The 9,950-nt window shown below is 42.4% G+C and overlaps 1 long non-coding RNA gene across 1 annotated transcript; it reads right to left on the reverse strand.

Moving 5' to 3' along the window:
• Nucleotides 1-892: 892 nt before the first annotated feature.
• Nucleotides 893-4,953, reverse strand: LOC126389120 (uncharacterized). Its single transcript, XR_007569812.1, has 3 exons — nucleotides 4,579-4,953; nucleotides 4,345-4,472; nucleotides 893-2,310 (listed from the first exon to the last, which is right to left on the reverse strand). It is a non-coding gene; the product is annotated as an uncharacterized LOC126389120 (long non-coding RNA).
• Between the last annotated feature and the right edge of the window lie 4,997 nt (nucleotides 4,954-9,950).

Raw genomic sequence — 9,950 nt, forward strand, 5'->3', positions numbered from 1 at the left:
TAACTTTACGTTACCATTAAGTAGGCTAACTCAGGTCATTTGTAGACTGCCGATTCACAGGATGTCATATGAACTGTTGTGTGAGGCTGCATCACATTATGAGGTGGTGACACTATGTGTTGAATTACATGGTCACGGTTTACGCGCCAAAACTATTTGGTTACATTCAAAAGAACAGAAAAAGATTGTGGTTCCTGTTATGTTATTTTGACACATTATGTGCGGTGTGGTTGGTGTCAGGAGATGTGGAGCATGTGGACCCAAATACAGGAGACTATAGGAAAGTGGTACTCAGACAGAAAACTCATTATTCCAGGTCGGGGCAGAGAAACAGCAAACTGAACAGCGTAAAACCAAAACAAAGATCCAACAAAATCTGAACTGGAAACCAGAGGTCTGCACTATGAAGCAGGATGTGGAGTTAGCGAGGTAACTTCAGGGTTAACTCTGGGTTGTCAGTACTACGAAGGTGGTTCTCTTTGTACCTGGATAAATCACCATGGTAACTGATGCTGAACAGCTGACCTGCCCTGAGCAGGTTAACTTCAGGGTATCAGAGGCAACCTGTCAACATCCTAAAATCTGACCAATCAGATCACTGAAGAAAAAAGATGGACAAAGTGTGGAGTGACAGGTAAAAGAGAGGAGCCTGTATGTTATTACAGGTCAGTTAGAATCATTTAATATTTCCACTGGTTTTAAAACAGCTTCTAACAAACACAGAGATCGTTTACACACTAAACACATGATTTTAACAGGATTTGAAATAATTGAGTTTATTTCAGTGACTGCTGACAGTGGTGCTGCATTTACTGTCTGATTCATCACTGCAGCTCAGAATAACATGAGACACCTGTGTGATGATAAAACAGATCATATTTTATTAGTCAAATAATCCACACACTGTTAATCAGCTCCTGTTATTATAAATGTCACATGTCAGTCAGACAGACCTCATCAGTCATTAACTACTTCCCCACTCTTTGCTTCAGCAGCAGAAACAGTCTGGTGTTACTCTAAAGTGTTTATGTGACATATTCAGACAAGTTTCATAATCATCGAGAAGATATCCTGGGTAACTTGAACTGGCTTCGTAGTGCTGAGGCCTCAGGTCTTAAATACAGACCGGTCTGATGAGGAGATGGAGTGCAGGTGCTGCAGGAGCTCAGGTGAGGGGAATAAGGTGACGAGGCAGAAACAATAATATTAAACTGACCAAGTGAAGACAAACACAAACTGATACAGACAACATAAATAAGTCTGTTAGTCTCAGTTCAGTCATCAGGACACTGACAGCGACAGATTGAGGAGGTCATGGTTACTCTAACTATTGGTACAGTTACAGTAACAGTGATAACATCAACTTTGTCTCCTATGAATAATAACACCCATTTTAAAACGTCTGATTTGGCTGAAGCTTACTGTTAGTCAGGAAACGTTCATTCTGCAGCCCACAGTTGTAGAGTGGAGGTCAGTTAGGGTTAGCGTCAGGTGACAGATTAAACACTAAAGGCAACAGGTTCATGTCCCATCTGACGAATCAACATTATTACATCATGACTCAACAACAACTGTCCCTAAACTTTACCAAGTGTTGTCAGCTGATGAAACATCACCATTATAAACTTAATCATGCTTGAGTTGGTGTGAAAACTAATGAAACATGTTTAATGGGAAAGTTATGTTCAACATAAATGTTTTACTGTTGTATTTTTAAATTTGTGTTTCAGTTCAACATTTCTAACTCTCAGTTATATACGAACATAACTGATCCATCTAAGGTCACATCATTTCAGAGCTATAAGATATAAAGATGTTCAATAAATCAACAGTCCTCAAGTTTGTTCAGGTTCACTTCAACTGTGAGATTAAATGTAATAAAAAACAGGGTTGGAGATATAACCCGAGGGCAGAGCAGGAGGTGTAACGTACCAATGAAAACAGACGTTTGAACTCACTGCAGCCGACACTCAGTGCTTCTTAAAGTCCAGGATGCCTCCTTGGTAGGAGGGGTCCTTTCAGGTAGGGTCCTACTGAGGCTCGGCAAGACTCCTTCCTAACATTCAGTGAACACACACTGGAACAGGTGAACGAGTGTCCCGGTGAGTCATTGGAGAGGCCCCGCCCTCAATGACACCTCATGGGTTAACATGGATACTTCATGTCCGCTGAGCATACAGACATGCATCCTTGAAAGTTCTCTGAAGGAAGGACTTGGTCCTTGGGAGGATTCGAAGGGTCCTTGACACTGGAACAATCCTTTGGCAGAACTCGATGCCTCACTGACAGTCAGCTGTTCAAAGATCCTTCCTGGAACATTGAGACGCATTATGTGTTTAACAGAAGTTAAAACAACATGTGTGACAGTTCAAAGACGTTTAACTAATACAAAAAGAAAACACTTCTTTCAGAGAGTCGTTTGTCTTTGAGAAATCATGAGAGGAACCAAACTGATCATGTAAAGCAGAACAAACAGAACATTGTGGACCTGAGCAGTGTCAGGAGGGCTGAACACAGCGGAGGTAAACAGAGAGCTGTGAGTGTAAAGGCGTGTTCATAGGCTCCGCAAACAGAGTGTGGAGCTTTGTCTCGATCCCACTGCAGAGTTAACTGGACTCCACTCACTTTATGTACCAAGTGCTTTTCTCTGCTTGGTCTCCACAGCTTTCACTAATGATGGTAGCTCAGCGACTCCCTGACTGATCAGACAGCATCTTAACTCTACCTTCTGCTCTCATCTCAACCTTGATCGACTGTGGTACAAAGAAGAACCAGATACCAGGAACTACACACAACTTCTGCTGATTGAAACAAGTTGAATTCAGCCTAACTGGAAAGTTCTGCACAGGTCTGATGTGATGTTCAACATAAATTAAGACGAAATACCACCCATGAATCAGGTTATTCATTTTTTTGCAGGTACCTGACCTGAATCAGGACTCTGCTGTGCACTGAGTCTGTGCACAGGGACTCTGAGGCTTCAAGTTTAAACTCGGTCATGTGATGCAGTCTCAAAGGGGTGGACAAAATAATGAGATCATCTGATGACAAAAAACTCAGACTTTGAACCTGATATCAGGTACAGGTGCTGTCTCACAGATGGTTCACGTTATGTTTGATGGTATTTTTTGTTAGATAACAAAACACAGAGATCTACAAACCATGATGCTACATCCTCCTCAGTGACCAGGATGCTCTCATAAACTGTTTCGTTTATTTTCCTACAAAAAGTAATCCATCCAAATTCGTACACATACAACGTAATAATGATCCAGTATTTCATATATAACTCATGTGTTTTGGAGGGCTGTGATCACTGCGATGACAAATCTTCTGATGGCAGTAAAGACGGAGGAGGTTCAGAGTGGTCTGTACGGACGCAGGTACAGGTGGTGAATCGGTCACAAAACACAGGACTTTCCTCAGGAGACTGGTGTTTGTAATCGTGTAGTCCTTTCAAGGTTCTTTCTCACCATGTTTCTTTTCCTAAAACCATCCACGGTAACTTTACGTTAATTCAGTAACTTTACATTAAGGATGTAAAATCATTGGTGGACTCTAATCTGTAGGATACCATACAAACCGTTCTATGAGGATACATTGCAGTGACCCTAATGTCCCTGATGGCAGGAGGGTTGCCAGTTTGGGTGCTGAGGAGGTAAAACCCCCGTATGTAACGCTTTAGTACCTTGGAGTGAGGCTTTCAGAGACGGGGTGTTTCTCAAAGTCAAGGAAGGGAGGTGCTCCATCTCTGCTGTGAATGATTCATTTAAATGTTTTATCTAAATCACGTTTTTAAAAAAATGTCATTATGCAGCAGTGGACACATTGGAAAGTGACATATTAATCTAAATCCTGCCGAGCTCCGACAGCGCAGCTTTCATTGAGGAGGCCCCGCCCACACTTCCAGCTAATCGTGTACTGAGCAAAGCATTGTGGGGATTTTATACCTGCGGAGGATCCACACATGCATCCTTCGAATTTCTCTGAAAGAAAGACTCAGTTCTTTGTCCTTCCTTGATAATGGAATCAGAATCAGAATCAGAATCAGAAATACTTTATTGATCCCCGAGGGGAAATTATTTATGTTACAGGTGCTCCTTGCAAGAGAGGAAAGATACGTGAAAATATAAGAAATTTAAACAATAGTATTTACAAATATATAGTTAAATAAACAGGAATTATTAACAAACATAAACGTAAATAAATATATATATATACATATATATATTGTAAACTGAACAAGATTATTTACACAAACAGAATATATACAGTCAGGGTGAATGGGGTTATTGCACAAGTTAAATTAAATTATTATTATTAATTAAATTAATAAATTATTACCTTCGGCGGAGGTGGATGGCATAACGTCCTTCAAATTCGGCTGTTTGAGGATCCTCCTTGACACTACACCTAGAGTGTTGTTGGAGTGTAGATCTCACAGAAAATCCATCAATCAATGTTTTCTTTTCCTGAATGAATAAAATATAAAGTAAAGAGATAAGTTAATGCACATGGAGGCTGTTAGCTCTGAAACATAAAACCCTGATGTAATAATCTGTGTACAGTAGATACAACCTGCAGGCTGTCTGGTGATTGTGTCTGTTTGTCTTTACTCAGTGCACAGAGCGATTGTGTCTGTGTTTTCATCCTCAGTGTCATTGTCTTCACACACTCACTTTATATGATAACAGCACTAATGATTATTACTCTTATACTGTGCACACTGTATCCCATCTTTAATCCCTGCCAGCTGCAGAGCTGTCTGTCTCCGTCCCATTAAACTGTCCCCTGTTCATCAGGGTTTTGTTTCTGTCCTGAGGGAGCAAGGCAGCCTCCACGTCTCCATGCATACAGAAGACGTCCTCTCTGATCGATTGCATCACTGAACTCCTCTCCAAGGCGCTGTTAGCCGGTATCACCAGCTCACCTCTGCTGCAAACTACATCAACTAATAAAGCGTCTTCTTCTCGAGACATGTCTCAAACATGTCGCCAGAACATAAACCTGTGCAGAGGAGTCATGTCTCGTGCAGATGCATCGGTTTGGAGAAGTGCACCATAAATACTGCAGAGCCATGGTGATAGGACGGAGCTCCGCCTACACTCTGAAGAAACACAGCTCCTCCATGAGTCTTTGGTTTTGACGCTGGCTGCTTCACCAAAATGAGACTAATGACCCGCAGCTGACAACAGCGCTCAGAGAGAACAAGAATAAACATGTGACTAACAGTGTCATTTCTCTGCTCAGGACATAAATTAAATTTAAAATAATGATGACACTCCTCTGCCAAAAAAAATAAAGAATAAATACAACAAAGAGAGACCTCTTGGTTGGTTTGTTCCAATTAATGAGAAGCAAAGGAGGACGCAGTTTGATCCTTGTGAACGTTTGTGATGTACAAACTATTAAAAACACTAAGAACAGCAGACATCATGATGCCTTCACTGTCCCCTCAGAAAAAGTCACATCACTAATGTGGAAGTCATTGATCATTAAACAGTTCTGTATCGAACCAAACGACATCTCACTGAAACCTTTTTGAGTAAGAGATCATTTTAAAGGCGTGTTTCTCAGGTTCTGTGCAGCTCTGCGGTGGATTTAAAGGAACCAAAACCAACCTCTGTGGTACTTTACAAAACCTTAAATACTGAGAGTGTGGGAGGGAGTAAAAAAGGACGAGTCAGTGATGTCAGAGGAACGGCTGCCGACATATGGAAACGTCCCCACGATGGACAGAATGATTCATCCCTGATTAGCATAAACAATTTGTCACAAAGCAGAAAGACACGAAGAGAGAAAAAGAAAACACCAGGTTGTTGTGAGGTTTTCCCAAATGGGTCATACCGTGATAACAGCATCCTGTGACATCATCAGCTCCTCCCCCACCGTCCTCTGACCGAGTCAGGCCAGCGGGAGGAGGGAGCGCTGACTCTCGGCGGTAAAAGGTGATTTATACGCTGCGTAGGATGCAGATGCCGGCAGGATCGCAGGCGAAGGGCAGAGAAGGCGGAGGAGGAGGAGGAGGAGGAGGAGGAGGAGGAGGAGGAGGAGGAGGAGGAGGAGGAGGAGGAGGGGAGATGAGGAAGATGGTAAATGTAGAGAAGACAAGAGAGGAAAATAGGAGAAGAGTGAAGGAGGATGACACAGATATGGTTGAAGAATAGATTAAGAGAGGGGTCTGGTCGAGGGTAGAATCTGGTCGAGGATGACACAGATATGGTTGAAGAATAGATTAAGAGAGGGGTCTGGTCGAGGGTAGAATACACAAAGAGGAAAAGAAAAACAGAGGAAGGAAGGGAGGAGAGAAGGAAACAAAAAGTTGGATGGAAAGGAGACAAAAACAGAAGAGAGGCAGAAATGAGGAGGAAAGATCAGAGAGAACAAGGTAGGAAAGAAGGATGAGCATATGCAAAGATAGAGGAGGAAAGAAAGGAGATAAGAAAGGAAACAGAGTAAAGGGACAGAGAAGGAGAGGTTTAAAGGTGAGAAAGAAGAGGAAGAAGAAACACAGGAAGGCAGTCAAGAAAACCTCAGGAGAAACATGCAGAGAAGATGAGGAAAGGCTGTAGGTGAGGAGAGGTCAGTGGAGGACATGCGAGAGGAAGAGGAGGCAGATGAGAGATGAAGAGGTGTGATGAGGAGAGCACAAAGACAGATAAAACGAGTCAGCCTGAATGCTGCAGCATGAAAACTTACGAGGGCAGAGCTGCACCACGTCGGTTTATGCTTCTTAATTCAAGTCACACACCTTTAAAACAAAGGGAGCATTTCCATAGTCAGAGAGAACATACAACACGAAGGGTTCATTACGTCAAAATCTTGTGTTAAGAAGACATGATGTAGCCGCCATCTTGGCTTGGATCAGGAAATAGTAACAATATAACGCACAGAAGGAGGCGTGTATCTACTCAGAGATGAGAGGCTCGTGGTCACATGTACCCATGGTTTGCAGAAACGTACAACATTCTGGTGACTGTTGAACGTTAGCTAACTCAGTGGTGCTAACTGAGCAGCAGATGCACTCTTCCTTCCGCACAGTGATACGGTTGGTGGGTGTAGTTCAGTGAAAGAAAATAGTTCCTACATGAAACAGTGGATTATCTTCAGTAAGCAGGTCAAGAAAAGAGAAGACAGACGTCTCTACGGTCGATGTCTCCAACACCCTGAAACTATCTGCACTGAGAAATAAAGTTACAGGTTGTTGTGTTTTTGATTTGCGCTGAACTGTCCCTTTAAATACATTCAACTCAACTCAAAGATTGGTCTTTCACAAAAACAGATGCTGAGCAACATGACTTGAATTTAATGATGTCACATGAGACGCGGCTAACAGATTAGCTTGGTTAACATGCCACCCAGTTACCAAATCACCCCCGTCAGGGCAAATCAATGAATCGCTTATTAAATATGTTAAAATGTCAAAAGCCCTACCCCTGCCTCCGTCAGTCAGATCGTCTCCTGTCAACACTAAAACAAAATAGGTGTAACTTGCAGCAGTCGCCAGAATAAATATTGTTGATCACTCATTGTTCGTATACGTTACATTTATACGTTAAAACTTCACTTTCCAACAACACTGTGGTTTGGCACAAAAAACACACGGTTATAGTTTTAAGTTTTTGTGGTGACAGAGCTGCTTTGTTTCAGAGTTCAGGAATGTTTAATAGTTAACTTATTGAAGTCCAACATGATGTACAAGTTTACGGCTTGAACCAAATTTAAAAGATATGTTACATGTTTGACATTGAGGGCATGATAAATTATTAATTCTTGTGTTGTTTAAAAAACATGCAGAAGAAGATTAACTTTGGCCACCATCTTGGTTTGGATCACAGCTGAGAGAAAAGATTTCTTGGTGAGGGTTCAAAGAAAATCCTGGTTCAGGTAAAAATGAAATAAACTTCTCCCATGTGCATTTGGATCAGGAAACAAAATAATCGTGACAGTTCACTGTTTGAATTGAAGAACATTATGTATGTTTGACACTATGGAACAAAGTACAACGTTAGCAGAGGGGTAGGAGGAAGTGTAGCTCAGCCCGAAAACAGAGAGGAAGGTGCCACACTTCCACATTAACAACGCCAAAGGGACTTTATTGGAGAAGCACACAGCCGACATCAGGACAGACAGAGTCTTTGATCTCTGTCTGGTTTATCGAGGACGCTCCCTTTTTCTTTCTTGCAGGTGCCAAAAATCGATATGAAATGATTTATAACTTTCAGCACAGTAACACGAGGGGACGCATTCCCAGATACTGCCGGTCTGAGCCTTTGCATTATCGCTGTGAAAGTTCAGAAAACTATTACGGGGACGTGACATTAATTAACTTGAAGAGCCTACACTCTCCTGCAAAGCTGCATTAATACAGCAGAAGGTAAACCCTGTGTTCTCACTTTCCCAAAGAGCCCATTAAGACTTTATACACTCCAGCAAACCCACACACTGCACACATTAGACATGACAAGAGAACGCCCCGACAACGGCAATCAATGGACTCCTCAACTTTGGATTCAGTGCAGCATACTAAATGAGAAAAATAAATTTCCCCTCTGTGCACGGGCTGGAGTGCTGCAGTAAGCTGTTTCAGGACAGCGCTCACTCTGACCTATCCACACACACACACGCTCTTCACAGGCAGATATAAATAACGGGCCGGCATGTTGGAGAGGACAGCTATTGATTACTGAGGAAAGCTGGATGACACCAGAGACTCTGGCCGGGACACAGTTTGTGTGCTCTCTGAGAAACAGGCCAGACCTTCATGTATGTCTTTTATAATCATATAGATGTTGTACAGATGTCTGCCGTCACGGTTCACTGCAAAACACGTGATCAGATTTTTATTTTTTCACTTTCTACAAACGTGGTGTTATTATCTCAAATTAAGAGACCAGTGTAATGGAAACCAGAAAGTAATAGTTCAAAGGTCTTTTTGAATCTGGACCCTGTGTTCTCATGTTTCTGTGTTCTCATGTTTCTGATGGGAAAAACATTTTCTGACACTGTTTCAGTTTCAGGACAGAGAGGAGCAGTGAAACAGGCTGTGATGTCACCACTCTTCACACTCCACAGCGTCAGAGTCCGTCCACTCACAGTGTTTGACGACATGATGAAAGGATCCTACTGAGACAGAGCTTTGTGTTAAAGAGAAATGATTTGATTTATCTATTTTCTAACAGCTGTACAACAGATAGCAGGATGTTAGTTCAGCTGGTATCCTCCATCTTCTCCTCCACATTTACTGATGTTTACAATATTTTAAGGTTTTCTTATATTCAGACAGAACAGGATGTGAGGAGATGTGTTTTACCTGCTTGACAGTTTCGACTGAGACTTCCTCAGAAGCGTCATCCGACGTGCTGCTGACGTGTCATATATCACCTGGTAGGCCTGAGTCTGTCAGGCCAACCCTGTCTCCCGCGTCGTTGTTCGTTTTCTGGAGTAGGGAATCCCAGGTATGCGAGAGGGTGTACGCCCCCTCGTCCCGCTTCCTGATCTCAGTGGCCTCTTTTATCCACCGTTTGAATTTATTGGTCTCTGATGTGATTGTTTTGCTCCTGTCCCAGTCCATGATGTGGTTATTTCTTCTGTGGTGATCTGTGATGACACGTCAGCAGCACGTCGGATGACACTTCTGAGGAAGACTGGAGTCTCAGTCGAAACTGTCAAGCAGGTAAAACACATCTCCTTACATCTTGTTCTGTCTGAATATAAGAAAACCTTAAAATATTCTAAATGAGAAGACAGTATGAACCTTATCAATCTACTGATGTTTACATTTGAAAACACCGACCTGGTTACCAGCGAGCAGCGAGCAGGAGGAGAGTTCACAGACTGGTGGGTTGATTTCCTGATAATGACCTGCAGCCACACGCCACCACTGTCCAACACCGCCCACAAACAGCTCCACCAACACTTAAATACACAATTTTGCACAAGTTAAAAGA

Source organism: Epinephelus moara, chromosome 4 (assembly GCF_006386435.1).
Source record: "Epinephelus moara isolate mb chromosome 4, YSFRI_EMoa_1.0, whole genome shotgun sequence".
NCBI classification, from domain to species: domain Eukaryota; kingdom Metazoa; phylum Chordata; class Actinopteri; order Perciformes; family Serranidae; genus Epinephelus; species Epinephelus moara.